This window comes from Pan troglodytes, chromosome 16, assembly GCF_028858775.2.
Source record: "Pan troglodytes isolate AG18354 chromosome 16, NHGRI_mPanTro3-v2.0_pri, whole genome shotgun sequence".
Taxonomy (NCBI): Eukaryota; Metazoa; Chordata; class Mammalia; order Primates; family Hominidae; genus Pan; species Pan troglodytes.
Window position 1 is genome coordinate 29,675,673 of NC_072414.2, and position 19,924 is coordinate 29,695,596.

The window sequence follows — 19,924 nt, forward strand, 5'->3', positions numbered from 1 at the left end:
ACCCATATTCTTTCTTGCATCAAATTATGTCCCAGTTTTTCTCAATTTATGTTATTGCATTACTATTATTATTATATGGCATTAGTGATAAAACCTATTTAAGACCAATTCTGTTAAACATATTTAGGGTTTTTTTTAATTGACACATAATAGTTGTACATTTTTGTAGGGTACATATTGATGTTTTGATATATACGATGTTTAGTGATCTGATCAGGGTAATTAGCATATCCATCATTTCAAACATTTATCATTTCTTTCTGTTGGGAACAGTCAATATCCGTCCTCCTTCTAGCTATTTGAAACTATAGATTATATTAGTAACTATAGTCATCCTACAGTGCTATATAACACTAGAACTTATTCCTCCTATCTAGCTATAATTTTGCATCCTTTAATAAATCTCTTCCTATCCCTCCCTTCCCCTTACTCTTCCCAGCCTCTAGTATCCTCTGTTCTATTTATTACTTCTATGAGATCAACTTTTTTTACAGCTTCCACATAAGGGTGAGAATATTCAGTGTTTAACTTCCTGTTCTTAGCTTATTTCACTTAACATATTCCACTTCTATCCATGTTGCCACAAATGACAGGATTTTACTCTTGTTATGGCTGAATAGTATTTCAATGTGTATGCATATTTTCTTTATCAATTCACCCGTTATTGGACATCTAGGTTGAGTCCATACCTCGGCTTAGTGAATGGCACTGCAGTAAACATGAGGATGCAGCTGTCTCTTTGATAAACTGATTTTCATTCCTTTAGATAAATGCGTAGTAGGATTGATGGATCATATGGCAGTTCTATTCGTAGCCTTTTGAGGAATCTCCATACTGTTCTCCATCATGGTTATCCTACTTTACATTCCCACCAATGGTAAATAAAAGTTTGATTTAGGGTTTTTTAAAGCATTAACACAAGTTATTGAATTTAAGTATATCTAAAAGAATTTTTTGTACTGTTAGGGAGAAGTGAAGTGATACAAGGTAGATAGTAGGTGTTTGGGGCACTAGAATCGGGATGACTTGGAGTGAGAACCTGTGTAGGAAATTTAGAACACTTTAAAATGTAGGCTGTCTATGAGTCAAATAATAATTTTAAAATGTATTAAAGAGAAAAAAAGCGGTGGAAATTTGAATAATACAAAAAAGGAATTAGAAAAGATGAAAAAAGCAGCTACAATGTGGGTTAAAGATGGTAACTGTCTTTTGACGAAAGGGAAAACAATGTGGGTAGACTCATAAACATCAGGTAAACAGTCAACCATCCTTTAAAGCTCCCTTTCTCTTGGATAATACCAAATGGTTTCAATTTTAGAAACGGAAATTTGGCATGAAAGAGTTCTGTAACATGGCCTGCCCACTTACGGGATTTAGAGTAAAAAATGTAAACCAGCTGTGATACTGAGGTTTAGGAATCATTTGTTGTCCATATTCAGTAGCTTTTCCCATGGAATTACAAAAAGAATTGTATGATGGATAGTCTACATCCTAATTATATAATTACACAGTGGAAAAGAACAGCTGAAGAGGAGCCGTTTCATCCTTGTGTCCAATGCCTGCAGAATCTATGTATCGCATAATGGATGGATGTCTTACTATACAGAAAACTATAATTTTATTATGAAACGTTGGTTTTCATATGGGATTAGAATATGTATATTCAAGCCAGTAGAAATAAAATCAGAACTAATCTAAAGCTTCAAGCTGAACATCAACCAAATCCAGATTGGGTTTTCATTAAGATTTTAATATATTTTAGGGAAAAAAATACGTTTCTTGACTTAGTTCCTCTGCTCTTCCAAGTGCAGTCAGTCCCAAAGCAGGAATATCACAAGGCATCCCAGCAAATAAAGATATTAAGGGCAAATGTCAAAACTTTCTAGGTGTTAACCTAATGGAAGTTTCTGAACCTAATGGAAAATATAAGTGCTGAGCAAAGAGTAGGTAATCAATCATCTATTTTATCAACTATTTCTGTGCCCTTGATGTCAAGAGAGGTTATATGTGCTGTATCTCTCATAGAAATCTCTCCCTGCCAGGATACCAGAAAGCAATTCTAAATGTGGAAAGTGTTAGCTATTCAAGAATGGCAGAATGAGAAGTCAAAAAAAAAAAAAAAAAATCACAAGCTCAGCTAACCTGGAAACATGGCATGATGGAATTTCAAGACACCTGTAGCAGAAACATTTGCTGACTTTAACTCTCAATCATTACTAAATCACGATGAACACCAGAGATATTTGGTAGCTAGTGAACAGAGAAGGGGAAGTTGGCCAAAATAAATGCTGGCAAAATCTGCCATTTATCTTTAAAATATCTTGGGCTCAAGAGAGTAGGAGCCCTTTTTCCCTTCTCTGCTCACTTCACTTCTTTGTCTTGGCCTTTCTTCATCGTGTGGGGTTTCTGGTCAGCCAGCAAAGCTCTCCTCACAGAGCCTTGTCTTTGCTTACTGCAGCAACATGTCTTTCATTGCTACAGCACGTGACATGCTTAGGCTTTTGGAAATGGATTCGGGATTTAGTCCTGGGCTACCGGTACAAATTGCAGAGAACAGCTTGCTCAGACTCTGGGGGAAAGATGCTGACTTACAGTAATTGATAAGGTCATTCCTGCTGGATGATCCTCCAGTGGAGGAAAGGTAGCTACTATGCTTGGTAGAGAACTGGGAACATCAGTTCCAGAAAAAATGGCTTCGCATTTCACATGACATCCAAGAATTATATCACTCCCTGTAGTCCACCGTATAATAAGAAGTCTGTAGCTTTCATTCTGTAAAAATTATTAATCATTTGTGGCTGAAAAATGAATCAGTGAAGTTAACCTACATTGTCAGGTTTGATTTATCTGGAGGTAAACAACATTCTAAGAGGATTTAGTGGGCTAGTGTTTAGTAAAAGGGTATGTCCAGGTCGTGGCACTACATAGATTGAATGTCCAAACATTTAAAAGCTCTTTCATCATTGGACTGAATAAGAAAATGACAGCCATCATTTGGTGACCTTAGAATGTCCCAGCTATTTGTAACAGACTTTCAGCAGTGAATCTAACCTCCCATCAGGCTTGGGTTAAATAAATGACAAGTTATTTTTCTGACTTTAAGATTAATATTGAGCTGCCCTGTTATAAATATGTTCTTCTGAATAGAACATTAAATTACAATTATTTGGAGGAGTATGTGAAGGAGGAAAGAAGAGAGAGGCAATTTTTTTTCCTCCTTTTCATTTTATTTCATTAGGTTGGTGTCTCCACACCTCATCATAATATTTTTCTGTCGATACAGTGATTGCTACACTAACCACCTGTGCTAGACAAGCACCTGCCTTAAAAATGCAATTTTTAGCTAAGATTTAAATTGCAAACTAGAATTCCAAGGCCCCCTGCCAAAACAAACTCACTTTTCTTTTGAAGAGAATGTTGTCTCCCAAGGAAGATTTTCCTGTACAGTACTCTGTATTTTGACTTAATAGCAAATCTCTCTTCCTCTCTCGCTAAATTTTTTTGTCTCTTGTCAGCTGGTTCAGGGCAATATCTTCATCAAATTCTCAAACAGCCAAGTGGGAGGTCCCTCTCAAATTCTAAAAATTAACTTCTCTTAGTCATTAACTCATTCATATTTGAGGAATCAAATGTGTTCCTTATATAGTAATTCCACCTTATCCATGAGAGATACATTCCAAGAACCCCAGTGGATGCCTGAAACCACCAAACCCTATACATATTATGTTTTTTCCTGTTCATTCATACCTATGACAAAGTTTAATTTATAAATTAGGTACAGTATTCATGTGCTCTGAGGACATTATTTGGTAAAATATAGGTTAGTTGAACACAAGCACTGCAATACCAAGACAGTTGATCTGATAATGGAGACAGCTACTAAGTGACAAACAGGCAGGAGTAGGTATGACACAGATACACTGGACAAAGGGAGGATCTGCATCCTGGGCAGGACAGCACGAGATTTCATTGTGTTACTCAGAATGCTGCACAATTTTATACTTATTAATTGCTTATTTCTGGAATTTTTCATTCAATATTTTTGGATCTCAGTTGACTGCAGGGAACTGAAAAGCAAAACCTCAGAAAATGGTGCAGACGACACCTTTATAGCAATGAAGACTTCCAAGAAAAAAATTTCAAATGTGGCAAACTGAGCTATTTATTTATGTTTAACCTTTATTTGAGGAGCATATTACAGTTTATTTTATACTCTCGTTATGAAAAGGCAAAGAAGCTCTGTCCTCCACCTCTCATGTCCTCTGGTTCCCAGGATGCAGTGGGCAGTAATGGAATGAGCCTCACCTCTGGAGAAAGAATTGAATTTGAATCTCTGCTTGGCCATAAGAAGCATCAACCCACCATGCTACTTCTTTTAACATAAAGCAATTACTACAGGTAGGAAAATGGGATGAACATTAAATGTGACTTTTCCTAACAAAAACCCATGGAGAAATCCAGAAATACCTTCAGTAGGGACACTGACTCCAATATCTCATATTGAAATGGTTGCCATAAAATTGGTGTTTTATGATAGAAAATGGTCAATGGTAGCCCTCAAGAAGTGCTGTTAAGAACCAACACAAGTGCCAAGTGAGGAATCTCATTGAGTCCAAAGACAGAAACGACAGAAACCTCATTGGGCACCTGAGGATTAAAATCCTCTTATCACAATGATGTTCCACAGTGAGACACACACACCAGTAAGTGCTCAACAAATAGTTAACAATAAAAAAGAAATTAAACAAGAAAGCAGTTGATTTTGTGTTTAACATGGAATAGGTCTAAAATCTCTTAAATTTAAATTTCAAATAAGCCTCATCACTTGTCAATTTCTACCTTATAACTATTAGGAGATAGAACTGATGGAGTGCTCCTATACGTCTTTCATGTTTCACTGATGCATAATAGTTGTACACATTTTCCTACTTATATTGCTAGGCCAGGAATGCAAGGCTCTGACTGCTGGGGCCCTGGGGCCATTTCTCAGGGCTATATTTGTAGAAAGCAATCTTAGAGGGATGAAATACTCTCTCCCTCCAGTATGAAGAGCAGGTCTGCTTATTTACTGTTTGAAAAGTGGGTCTCCCAAGCTCAATGTTCCGCAACTGCAACACAAAACATGCCCTCTGCCTGTTGCATGTGTAATATCCACCTTTTCATTCTATGTCACCCCGCTGAGACTCAGCGGGCAAATGGAACTAATACAAACATGATGCCACTTCCTGTGCTGTGAATACTATAATCCTTCATCTCTGACTCAGAAATCTATGTATTCTGCCAGCATCCATGAAACAGCAATAGGCTATGTTATTAGCCTGTAAGTAAGCTAAAATCAAACCCCAGACCCAACAATGACATATTTGTGTCTCCTACTTAACTGTGACCTTCATGAGGACAATATTTGTGTTGGATTATTTTTGTACCACATGAATACAGTGCTTGTATAGAATAAGCACTAAGAAATGTGTTTGATAATTAGATGGTTGAATTAATTATTCACCAATATTACAACAGCAAATCTGGTGTTTAGTTTTACGTAAAATAACCCATGACTCTGAAATAGACCTAGAGTCCATACTAAAAATTAAAAGTGGGAAAAAAGTTTAAAAATTAAAAAATAGACAGTGACCCAACTGAGCATCAACAAGGTTAATTCTTATGCATGAACAGAATATAATACTGCTTCACATCTGAATAATGGTTTACACCTTACAAAGTTCTTCCACATTCCTTATTTTGCACCTCAAACACAGAGATAGGAAAAACATTATTATCCCTTCAAGGATGAGAAAGTGAATTTGTAAGACAAGCTGAAGATCATTAGGTTTGTAAATAGCTGAGAAAAGTTCTGCAACCCAGATATTTACCCCCTCAAGTCAGGGCTCATTTCAAAATGTGGCATTTTCCACAGATTCTTTAGTATTCACATTGCTTCTTTTGAAGGCTTCTTCTCATGTACTGATTAAGTTTAATATGCATAGTCTTACCAATATTTTCAGGTTCTTTTGTGTATGTGTGGCTGTGAAGGAATACGATTTCATTATTTAATAGGAAAAACAGGTCTGCAACTCTTTTTGAGTATGATCTGTTTTGAATACCACATCTTCTCACATTCCACATCTTCTACTCAACAATACAATGAAGTTTGTAGACTTCATAGATGCATTTATTTTAGTACAAATTTCAAAAGCTAAGCTACAAACTCAAGATTTTCTTTTTAAAAAGACAAGTCCCATAGTGCAATATCTATTAAAACTGTAGATGTGGTAATAGACTGATTTTGTTATTGATTTACTTGTGAGCACGGCCAGGCTTATACCACTACTAACACAAAGCTTGTTACTCTTAAATCTCCAAAGTCCTCTTTCTAAATGCTCTAGAATTGTGTGTGAACTTTTAAAGAATTGCTTTTTTGAACCAGTTTTCCATCTTTTTGAAATCATCTTAATTTATGATAATATATACCATCTTGTGCTAAGTAGAATAAATTGCCTGAAAGGCAAGCAAAATGCACTTAAGTATTACACAAATCAGAAATCATTCACATTTCCATGTTTTTCCAAAGAAAAGCTTTGAAATATTAGCAGTTAAAAGTTTCCTTCAGTGATTTGTATCTCACTACTCAGCATTAGTTCCTCCAGAGTATTTCGGATTTTTATCTGGCCTATGAGAAAAAATAACCAGAGTTTGAACAAGTTGGTAATTCTGCTTTATATGATCCAGCTGGCTGCAAAAAGAACCAGCCTGATATATCAATATCATATTTCATAATTTCTCATTTCTATGTAATTGATAAACTCCCAAATTTTAGACTTGTAACATACTGGTTTAAAGTTATGGACATTATCTCAGAAGATTTAACAACGGTGTGTTAAAAATATTTATTCAAAGTTTCCATTAGTGTATCACTTTCCAGCACTGCTAAAAATTAGACTGCATCAATGACAAATTAAATCAAAGTATATGACTCAGTTTCCTAGATTTCACAATTAATAGGACCAAAAATAACATGCTTTATGTGTTGTGGATACGGGGCAGGAGGCATAGCGGAGTGAGACGATGAATAGTTCACCAACATGAGGTCAGCAGATGCTCTGAAAGGATCCAGTAAGTAGCACACCATGGTGGGTTGCTTACAATTCTCATTCAGTTCCAGTTTCATTCAGGAATCTCCTGCAGAAGGTACTCTATAACCTTAAATTCATCTGTCTTTAGAAAAATGCTGTCCAAATTTCCATAAGTGCAAGATGCCAGTTTTCGGGCTGTATGGATTTCTTTTGTCATTCTTAACTCAATCACGTATCTAAGATAATAAATACATAATGGGTGTCAGTTATTTTACCCAACCCTTAGACCAGAGGAAACTAATCTATAACAGTACACAACCAATATATGATAATGAACCTGCTAGAGAAAAAGTAAGAGAGATAGAAGAAAAGAAGAAACAAGTAAGACAGCAAAGTAGTAAATGAGGACAGAGGAAAGTGAAAAGAGAGACAGGCAAGGAAACCCTCATTCCAGGTGGCCCAGTGAAATGACTTCGTTCTTATCTATGCCTTGCTCCTGCTTCTACTCACTTCTGAGCTTGTTCTCAAGTTACTGTCCCAATAGAGATAATTGAGTTAATGAATCTGCCTACCTCTTACCTAACACATAGCCAGACAGGTTTTTATTTCAACTCTTATTTGAAATACTATCCAATATGTATGTAAGAAAAATCAGTAAACAATACATACTATCCAATATGTATGTAATACAAATCAATAATACAATGGTCCAATTTAAATTTCAGGCTAACCCTGAATGACTGTTTAGGTGTCAACTTCACATTTAAAAAGACACAACTCTTATATGTCTGAGAAGACATAATTTTTTAAAACCCTCACCATCATATTAAGCCAAATGAAACCCAAAAGTAGCTTTTCTTAAATGAAAGATTAAAGCATGACGTAAACAGTATGAACAACCAACAATATACCGACCTCTAAAAAGGCTAAGCCCAGAAAAAAAAAAATATTTCCTACATCAGAGAGAGCCCTCTTTTAAGCTCATTTATTTGCCACTTATAATCTATTTGAATGTCTACTTCTTTATTTCTAAGAATAAAGAGTTCTAAGAACATTGTTATATTGCATAATATTTAGCTACTTATTAACAATTTTTATCATTTGATAGCAATGAAGGTAGGAAGAACTAAATGGTGATTTTTCTCCTTCCAGGAAGGTGAACATGCAGAGCTACACAAATCATCTTTCCTGTGATGTTACAGAATAGAATTATAACTAGTAAATTTATGACTTCAAAGTAGAGGAAAATATAATGAAAATTCATTGGTAAATTTGATATAAATCTGTTAATATCAAGAGTAAGGTAAACTCTGCTGAATATAATGTATCCAGCATATCACTGCCCTTCCTTTGACTTTATAAACTCGAGTTCTAACCTTGGAACATGAATTGCTAATTAGGAAACCAAAATTGATACCAATTGTGAATCCAGTCCTGAACTAGCTGTTATGGAAAACACACACACATACACACAGACACACACACACACACACACACACACACACAGACTTCTATTATCAAGGAGTTTATCATCTGATTGGAAGTGCCCGGCTCTGTCTCCTCTGTTTATTCCCCTCGTTCCCACACAGCCCTATATGTGATCCACTCCAAGCTGAGCAGCCCTGTGCTTCCTCTCTCACAATTCAAATAGAATATCTATTTCCTCAGCCACATCAAGGAAAAAAGTTTTCTTTAATTGAACAAGGCTGTACCCTCCAACTGGCCTTAGTCTTTCTACTCATCAGAGCTGAAGACCACACTATAACTTCAGTCCCTGCTTGCTTTTCCTTCTCCTTGACACTTACTATGCTGTTCTTGCATAAGATACTCAGGTATCCCCCTTCTTTTCCACAGAAAACTAAGAGGTTTGTAGAACAGAGACGGACTTGGGATATGTGACAAGTCATGAGTACAATCCCCTCACAGGATCCTTTCTTCCTGAGAGTGAATGGAATAAACAGTTTTCCTATGTGGAATAAAAGTGCTTTAGGACTCATGAGCGCTCTATTTCCTGCAGCATGAGCAAATGAAACATACAATAGGTGCCCAATAAGAACATGAACCAATGAATAAGCACATAGACTATTTGACTGCCTCTGTGCTTCCTTTTGAGATGGCGAGACTACCCAACAATCTCACGAGCAATACAATGTGAGCTTTTATAGACTTGTAACATACTGGTTTAAAGTGATGGGCATTTTCTCAAAAGATCTAACGATAGTGTGTCAAAAATATTTATTCAAGGTTTCCATTAGTTTATTTCTTTTCAGCACTGCTGAAAATTAGACTACATCAATGACAAATTAAATCAAAGTCTATGACTCAGTTTCCTAGATTTCACAATTAATAGGACCCAAAATAACATACTAATTTCTGTAGGATGAAGAGAATTAACACTTTAAAACATTCTGCATTATCAATAAACCTATGGTTCATTTTCACAAATGGAGTTTGTTTCAATTCTCAGCTGTTGGATGATGATTTGACTTGGAGCAAAGGCAATGTAATTGGGTAACAGCTGAGATGTGCTTGTTTGAGTGGAGCTGAAAGATCCATTGCAGGATTTCTAAGAGTGTGAATTACAATTCCAATGATATCAGAAACAACTAATTCTGTTCTTTAGAAGTGAGGACATAAAAGAAGTTTGAGGTTTTCTTATTTCAAGCTTTAATTGAGGGCTAGGCTGTAATTCATTTTCATCCCTGAGTGAGTGGTAAAAACATACACAGCAGGTAATTCACACCACCTCAAAAACTGTTGGTGCAGTAAGAAGACTAACCAGGGTAAGCTTCCAGTAGCAAATTATCAGCTACAAATTAAAACCTTGCCTCATGCTTGCTAAGAGAAACGTTCCTTTTCACCAACACATACATGTGAATATTAGTAACTGTTGGATTGCAGCAAGATGGGAAGATTAGGGGTCCTGCCTGTTTGCATTAAAGAGAGCCCTGGAAAGGTGTGAAATAAACTAGACTTCAAAGAATGCAAAATTTTTGGTTTAAAAATGAAAAGTTGTCACTATCCCAGGTGGAGAGGTGTTTATTCTGGAAATGGAAATTAATACTGCACATAAAGAAGTAAACATAAATTCCTAGTAGAGTTTGAAACAGTTTTTAAGTCCTTCTGAGTATCTTCTTGAATCATATTCCTCAAAATAAGAACAAAAGATTGCTGACTACAAAAAGAATTAATTAAATTTCTGATGTTAATTAATCTCAAGGAAATAGAGAACAGCGGTAGGACAAAAATTCTGTGATTTTCTTGGCTTTACGCCATAACCCTAATGTAATTTAAAAGTATGTTTTTAGCATTTAACCTTCTCAGTGATTTTTGCTTAGATGATGTTCAAAATTGTTTCAAGAAAGCTGCAAAGTGGTAATGATAATACATAAAGAGTTCAAAATGGCTGCACATATCTGATAAATATATACACTATATACATAATTATGCTATTGGCTTCAATGACCATAATTGCACCTTTTGGGCTGCAGATCCACTTTTAGTTCCATCTCTCTCTGAACAAAGCTGTTGTAATAGCAATATAGACAAGGGTATACAAATAGCAAAAACCTTCCTTTTTATAAGGGCTAATTTTATTAATACTCAAAATCTTGCTTCTTTTAATTCAGAAAATCAGAAAACAAAAAGAGAGAGAAAAACACCTTGTCAGGATTAGCCAAAGCAACATTTCCTTAAAGAAACAAACACCCTGTTTGTAGAGCTATGTGGACTCGCAGCAAATCTGTGACTTTGCCACAGCACTTTGTTTTCCAATCAAGTGTCTCTATCTTTAAAGGGAACTAGAGAGACCTTCTGGAAACCCAGATAAATTACTCAAGAGTTGCTGAGCTGATTTTCTGAATGCCAAGTTTAAAGCCTGAAGCAAACTTAAACCCTATCATTGAAATCTCTGGAAGGAAGGGGTGAAGGAAGTGGGGAAGAGAGAAGAGGTTTAAAATGGAAATCTCTAAATGGTCTGCATACAAACACCACACCTTTACCCAAACACCACCTAGCTAATCATTCACTTCTTTAAATTCACAGAGGTCCAATGCATACTGGACTGTCTTTGGTAAACACATGCACCGTCCTGAATTTATCCGTACCTTAAGCCATTTCTGAGGATTCTACCTGGAGAGTCACTTCTTCATAGAGTTCTGGCCAGCCACATCACAGAGATTCAGCCCAATATGTGTGTTTCTGTGTGTATACATGTGTGTATTCAACTTAATTCATCAATATCTCTGCATCCAAAGCAAAATTATCATAAATGAGGAAGAGCCGAGAACGCAGACCTTTTTCAACAGATCTCTATTTATTTTTCAAGATCTGGTTATTTTGTCCTCAGTCACACTCAAAGAAACAAGTATTTTATCAGTGATCCCTAGAAGTCAAACAGTAGGCTCTGATGAAAGGGTCATCTTGTAAAATTGGATGTCTGGAGAGTACGTCCAAAATCATATAAGATTTGCAATTCCAATTTTCTTCTCCAAAGGAATTGGAGTTATATACCATTGTCCCACCATGCAACGGCTAATGAGAAGCCATGCTCCCTTCAGCACCCAACTACTCCTGGAGCTGAGTTGGTACTCCCTAACCAGGGTTTGGGCTCCAGTGAAAGCAGAAAACAAAACAAACCTAGTGTCCGCCTCTCTCGTTTTACAGGTCCCTGAACATTTCTTGGAAGAGTTAAGTGATACAGGAGTCTCATTAAGTCTACTAAGATAACTGTTTGATGTGTTACTCGATAGATGAAACACAAAACTGTTCTTTAAAAATCAGTTAAACTGTTTGAAGGAACAACAAATTCATACATCAGCCCATTCTTTATATTCTAAAGTGCAATTTATGGGGCTAAACGAAAGTAAATGTCATACCTTTAATTGCGTAAAAAGTTACGTACAAGTCTATTATTCAAAATAATCACATAACAGAGAACAGCTACCTTTCTGCTCAGTGGGGTGCCATTTTATAGACTTTAAAATTCACTAAGTTCAAGCAGCTTTCGTTCTAAATAATACATGTGCTAAATATGTCACATTAAAAGTGCTTTTGGCATGTAAATGATCCGTTTTCTCATAGAAATGCTTTTAAAAGAATCTGAGCTCACTTTTTTCTTTTTCTCCTTCTTCTTCTTCTGCTTTTTTTTTTTTTTTTTAATTCTAAGTGCATTGAATTTCATTGTCCTACAGAACCATGCAGAGTTGAGCGAAGTGAACTGCAGGGACAACACAGCCCTTGTCAGCCTGTGTACTTATGTATCATTTGAACTGTCAGAAGTATATAGCGTTCTATTTGCTTCAACATTATTTTCTGTTCCAATCTGGGGGAAATTTTCTCTTTTGCTCTCATTTTTCCCCCTGGAACTAAGTGTTAGCAAGCAGTTTCAGGTCTAAAAAGTTAGTGATTTACTGTTAAAACAGAAGGCACGTGTACAAACAAGTTTTCTGTATATTCGTTTAATTCTTCAAACCCTTTCCTATTTCTTCTGTTCTATAACACTGAACAATAAAGCTGATGTTACATGGGTGATTTAAGGTGCTTACCCTCCAAAGAAATGAATTCAAAATTCTTGTGCATGATATGAATAAAACTGAAAGCATAGTCTCTCCCTCTTGTAGCTTCATTATACTGCTACATACGCGGGAGCCTTCCCACACCGTATATGCAGCTTACCAAGGGACAGCCTTTCATAACTTCTGAATTGATTGTTCCTTCTCTCTCCTTTGTAGTGCCATGTAGTAGAATTTGATGATATCAGCTATCTTCTGCTTTTAGAGATCTTTTGCTCGTACTTATTAAAATAGAGCAATGTGAATGCAACTTGAAATCCATTATGCAGTTTGTAGAAGCTGTTTCTCATAGAGTAGTTAGCTTCAGGTTTCTCCTAGAATTTTAATGTCACCATTTCTTTTACATATAAAGAAAAAATGTCTCAAGAAATAAGTCAGAAATGATATGTAAAAATTTGCTGAGATCAACTATAAGTAAAGGGAGTTGGTTTTATAGTAGGATAATTCATAATATAATCATAACATGTATAAATAAGAGTTGAAAATATGAGTTGGGTTGCCATACTTAGCAAATAGAAATATAGAACATCCAGTTAAATTTGAATTTCAAATAAATAATAATAATTTAGTATAAGTATGCCCCACGCTTATACTGAGAAAATATTCATTGTTTATCCAAAATTCAAATTTAACTGGATGTCTTATATTTTATCCAGTAACTCTAAATATGAACCTACTTTAAAAGTCTAACTTTCTGGGTGTGGTGGCTCACGCCTGTAATCCCAGCACTTTGGAAGTTTGAGGCAGGTGCATCATGAGGTCAAGAGATCGAGACCATCCTGGCCAACACGGTGAAACCCCGTCTCTACTAAAAATACAAAAATTAGCTGGGCATGGTGGCACACACCTGTAGTCCCAGCTACTCAGGAGGCTGAGGCAGGAGAATCGCTTGAACTCGAGAGGCGGAGGTTGCAGTGAGCAGAGATCATGCCACTGCACTCCAGCCTGGCGACAGAGTGAGACTCTGTCTCAATAATAATAATAATAAACCCCATAAAGTCTAACTTAAAGAATGCAAGATAAATGTTTTATATCAACAGATCTACCTACTTTTGTGATTTAGACAATAATTGTCCATTACATCTATATACTTTACCTACTCTGATACCAGTGCATTCTTTTTAGTTTTAGGAATGTATTTCTAAGGAACGGGTTTAAATGTTTTAATTAAATATGATTAACCAAGAATTCAGACAGGCAGATGCAGTAAGAGTAGAGTTGCCTTTTATTTGTTCAATGGGCATTTGAAATATTTCTAATGTGTCTGTTTTTAGTACAACAAATGATTCCCTCCCTGAAATTCTCCATTTTATCACTTAAATATATTTACCTGAATATTTCTTCTAAATGTATGACCAGATTTCAATTTCCTAGTTAGGTTGAACTGTACCATAATTGCTTTTAAGAAGAGGGTTTACATTTATTGAGTACCTATTTTGAACCAGTGCTTTTTTAAAAAAAATTTCTGTAATCATCACAAGAACTCTAAAAGCTAGATACCAATTACTATTCTCATTTATACAACTAGCACAAGTTACAGAGCTAACAGGTGACAGAGGTATGATCAGTAGCCAATTCAACTGAACGGCAAAGTCTAGATTCTTTCCACGGTGAAATCTGCCTCAGAATAGTTGGCTGAATCCTTCTTCCAGTCTTTTACAAAAAAAGATTGAATTTGAGAAAAACCAAGATGGTAAAATCAGGATATGAGTCTTATATGAACTCAACATTGTTAGGAGGAAAACTTACTTTTCTTCCAGTTGTTCTTTGAGCAAACCTGAAATGGATCAGTTAATGAAAAATTTTCTACAACCAGGGCCTAGGATTAAAAACATTTTTTCCTACATTTTCTCTTCTCTTTAGATTCATTACCATAACATAGAATAGTAAGAATTAGGTACCCATGGAGCCCAATTTTAAGAGAAAATCTTAAACCACATCTACATTAAGCATTGGATCAGTCCCCTCTACAACCACTGGGAATTATTCATTAGCATTCACAGTGCGAAAAATGCGTGAATAACACCACTGTATTTTGTAAAATGCAATTTTTGGCAGGTTGACTAAAATCTTGGCACACATTATCATTTTCCCAAAATGTATTTGCATCTAGGCTTACTGATTTTTATTACTCTATCTGGACCCTCTCCAAATTCTCCTTATCCTCAAATTTAAATAGAGCACTTCATGAAGGTTTCCTGTAAATTAAAAAGCACTGTTAGAACAGGTAGAAACATGAAACTAGCACTTTATCGATTATTTTTTAAAGCCCTAAAACATATTCACATGCATTTATTTATTGTGTTTCAAAACTATATTTATTTGATAAAGTATAAGTGTTTAACAGGTTACCAGAGAGAAAACCTTCCTAGAGAGTGGTCCAAAGCATTCAAAGGGAAGGACACAAATCCTAAGAATGTTGCATGGGAAAAAAAAAAAAAAGACGTGGAGTAATTTTTATTTAATATTATATTATATTAAAATATAATATCATCTTCAGTCATTCAAGAATTGTGAGCTAATACACACAATTCACAAAATTAATCTGAATATATGCACTACAGAAAAGATCAGAGTCTATATGCCACAAGGCAAACAGATATACAAAGTAAGTATTGATAAACGGGGTACATTTGCACTTTCTCAATTCTATTTACAAAAGTAAGCAAACTAAAATACAATCATGGCATTTTAAAAACAAGACTTCAGGTCTTTCACAACAAATATTTTGATAGTGTAGAAACCACACTGACCAAAATCCACCAGGATGCCAGGCAGCTTCTCCCCGCTTGTTGATACCATCACATTGGCCACCCTGATGAGAACAGTTTTGGAACAATGCAGAGGATAATTGAGAGAATTAATTGAATTGATGGTATCACTGACCTTACGAAATTTAATGTTACAGCTATCTAATGTGTCTGAACACTTTAATTGCACAAAAAGATTTATGTTTTGATATAAAGAGATTCTGGATCCATTGTGAAATGAGAGAAAATCTTTTTCTTTGAAGAATTTATATTACAAAGCACTTTTACCAAGAGATACAGTACATAAACTCTGAATTTAAAGTTTATTTACAAAATAACTGTGCGTTTCCTGAACAAAAAATATTGCACTACCATATAATCTGAATTCTGAAAATATTGTCTAAATTTTAAAATTATAGTCTTACATAGATGTTCTCTATAACTTGCTTCCTATTCCCAAAGACTCTGAACAGAGTTACACTTTTTAATTAAGGAAGACAGTTGCAATACTATATGTAGTCTAGAATGTTAATTAATACTTAAGCATAAGAAATCATTAATTGAGCACAGCAGATTTGCCCCTTCCTGAATTCTGCAGGCAGGTACAGCTCCGTGTTCCTCTGGGAAGCATCAGGATGGTGGACTGGGTGACTCTAACCATCCTCCTCTGCACTGCTCAGAGTCCAGCAGGTCACAACAACTGGGGCTTCCAGCACAGTGGACACACCTCTGCCTAAACTCTGTGGGTAGGTGCAGCCCAATCCCAGAAAAGATCTGGATGGCAGATCAGGTGACTCCACCCACCACCACTGCTCATAGCTGGGTGGGACACGCTGGCTGGGACTTATAGCACAGTATACCAGCCTGTGCCTGAACTCTGAGGGTGGACACAGCTCCGTATTCCCCCCAGGAAGCACCCAGATGGCAGTTTGGGTGAATTCACCCACCCCCACTGCTCCTAGCCACCCCCACAGCTCCAAGACCCACTAGCCTTGCTAGTCAGGTCTCCTAGCACAGCAGCCCCACCTTTGCCTGAATTCTGCAGGCAAGTACAGCTCTGTGTTCCCCCAGGAAATACCAAGATGATGGCTCAGGCAACTCCACCCACTGCTGCCCCTAGCTAGGCACTTGTTGCTGGCTTGGGCAGTGCCCAAGCAAGAGTGGGAAGCCCCACTCACAGAACAATGAGAGGGGTGAGACGGCTGGTCTCATGGGCTGGTGGGTGAGTGGGTGTGCCTCCCTCCATTGGGCCAGTTGAGGAAGTGGTCTGCCAGCCACGACCACTGCTGGAGGGAGCTCTGTGGCCCAGAACACCTAATGACGGAAACTCAGGTGGGCACCAGAGATTGGATGGAGGCTCCTCAAAGGTCTGGGAGAGGACCCGGTGACGGGGTTATCTCTCCCCCAACCCCACCACAGAGTACTGCAGATGTGCCAAAATACCAAAGAACCACATGGCAGAGCCTAACTGCCAGCTGCCAATCTTAAGTACCACTTACTGGATCACAGCCCAAATTATAACACCAAAAGTATTTTGCCAGTATACAGCACCTGTGAAACCTAAGGCAAAAATACAACTACAAATAAAGATTCTGTAAAGAGCCTTGGCCCTCTGAAAGCACCCAGAAATGAAGCCAACTGACTATATTCAACATGCCACACAGTTAAAGGAACACCAGCCCTCTCAGATGAGAACAAATCAGCACAAGAACTCTGGCAATTCAAAAAGGCAAAGTGTCACTTTACCTTCAAACAAACAAACTAGTCCCTCAACAACAGTTCTCAATGAGATTGAAATAACTGAAATGACAGACACAGAACTCAGAATCTGGAAGACAAGGAAGCTCATCAAGATCCAGGAGAAAGTTGAAATCCAATCCAAGGAATCCAATAAAATAATCCAGGAGCTGAAAGATGAAATAACCATTTTAAGAAAGAACGAAAGTGAACTTCTGGAATTGAAGAATTCACTTCAAGAATTTTATAATATAGTTGGAAGCATTAAAAGTAGAACACACCAAACTAAGAAAAGAATCTCAGAGCTCAAAGACCTGTTTTTTGAATCAGCACAGCCAGACAAAAATACAGACAAAAAATTTTTTTAATAAATGAAGCCTCCAAGAAACATGAGATTATGTAAAGAGATAAAATTTATGACTCATTGGCATTCCTGAGAGAGGAGAGAGAATAAGCAACTCAGAAAACATATTTGGGGATATAGTCCATGAAAATGTCCCCAGTCTTGCTAGAGCAGTGGACATACAAATTCAAGAAATACAGAGAACCCCTATCAGATACTATACAAAACAGTCATCCTCAATGCACATAATTATCAGATTCACCAAGGTCAGTGCAAAAGAAAAAATTCTTAAAAGGAGCTAGAGGAAAGGTCAGGTCACCTACAAAGGGAATCCCATCAGGTTAGTAACAACTCTGAGCAGAAACCTTATGAATCAGAAGAGATTGGGGAGCCTATTTTCAGTGTTCTAAAAGAAAATAAATACCTAGCAAGAATTTCATAGCCCACCAAACGAAGCTTTATAAGTGAAGGAGAAATAAAATCCTTCCCAGACAGGCAAGCACTAAGGAAACTTATTACCACAAGACCAGCCTTACAATAGGTCCATAAGGGAGTGCCATGGAAATGAAAGATTGAAACTCACAACTACAAAAACATACTCAAGCACTTACACCACAGACAATGTAAAGCAATGACACAATCAAGCCTACAAAACAACCAGTTAACAAGAAAATGACAGTATCAAAATCTCACGTATCAGTACTAACGCTGAATGTAACTAGTCTAAATGCCCAACTTAAAAAGAATATAGTGGAAAGCTGGATTAAAAGACAAGAATTGACTGTTATCTTTAAGAGATGTATCTCACATCTAATGACATCCAAAGGCTCAAAGTAAAGGGATGGAGAAAAATCTATGTTGTAAACAGGAATAAAAGAAGTAGAAGTCATTATTCTTACATCAGAAAAAACAGACTTTATGCCAACAACAATCAGAAAGGACAAAGAAGGCCATTACGTAATGATAAAGGGTTCGATTCAATAAGAAGACTTAACTATCCTAAGGCCAAGGCATGCGGATCATGAGGTCAAGAGATCGAGATCATCCTGGCCAACATGGTGAAACCCTGTCTCTACTAAAAATACAAGAAATTAGCTGGGCATGGTGGCATGCGCCTATCATCCCAGCTACTTGGCAGGCTGAGGCAGGAGAATTACTTGAACCTGGGAGGCAGAGGTGGCAGTAAGCCAAGATCACGCCACCACACTCCAGCCTGGCGACAGAGCAAGAGTCCCTCTAAAAAAAAAAAAAAAAAAAAAGGAAGACTTAACTATCCTAAATATATATGCACCCAACACTGGAACACTCAGATTCATAAAACAAGTTCTTCAACACTTCACTGACAGCATTAGACTGATCATCAAGGCAGAAAACTCACAAAGAAATTCTGGAATTAAATTCAACACTTGATCAATTAGATCTAATAAACACCCACAGAACACCCCACCCAACAACCACAGAATATACATTCTTCTCATCCATACATGCAATATATTCTAATATTAACCACATGCTTAGCCAGAAGCAAGTCTCAATAAACTCAAAAAAATCAAAATCATACCAACTATACTCTCAGAGCACAGTGCAATAAAAATATAAATCAATACCAAGAAGATCTCTCAAAACTACATGAAACCATAGAAATTAAACAACATGCTCCTGAATAACTCTTGAGGGAAATAATGAAATTAAGGCAAAAATAAAACAATTCTTCGAAATTAATGAAAACAGAGACACAACTCACCAAAATCTTTGGGACATAGCTAAAGCAGTGTTGAGAGGAAAGTTCACAGCACTAAATGCTTTCATCAAGAGTTTAGAAAGATCTCAAATTAACAATCTAACATCACACCTAGAGGACTGAAACAAAAAAAAAGAAAGAAAGAAAGCTCCAACTCTAAAGCTAGCAGGAGTAAAGAAATAATGAAAATCAGAGAACTGAATAAAATTTCCAGGCATGGTGGCTCATACCTATAATCCCAGCATTTGGGGGAGGCCAAGGCAGGTGGATTGCTCGAGCCCATGAGTTCAAGACCAGCCTGGGCAACAAAGTGAGACCCCCATCTTTATAAAAACTCAAAACAAAAAAAAAAGCTGGGTATGGTGGTGCATGCCAGCAGTCCCAGTAACGTGAGAGGCTGAGACAGGAGGATCTCTTGAGCTTTGAAGGTCGAGGTTGTAGTGAGTGAGCCATGATCACATTATTGCACTCCAGCCTGGGCAACATAACAAAACTTTTTCAAACAATAAAAAAAAAAAACTGAACAACATTGAGATGCAGAAGTTCATACAAAAGATCAATAAAACCAGCATTTGGTTCTGCAAAATAATAAACAAGATTGATAAACTACTAGCTAGATTTTAAGAAAGAAAAATAGAAGATCCAAATAAGTCAAATAAGTTTAATCAGAAATAAAAAAGATGACTACAACTGATCCCACAGAAATACAG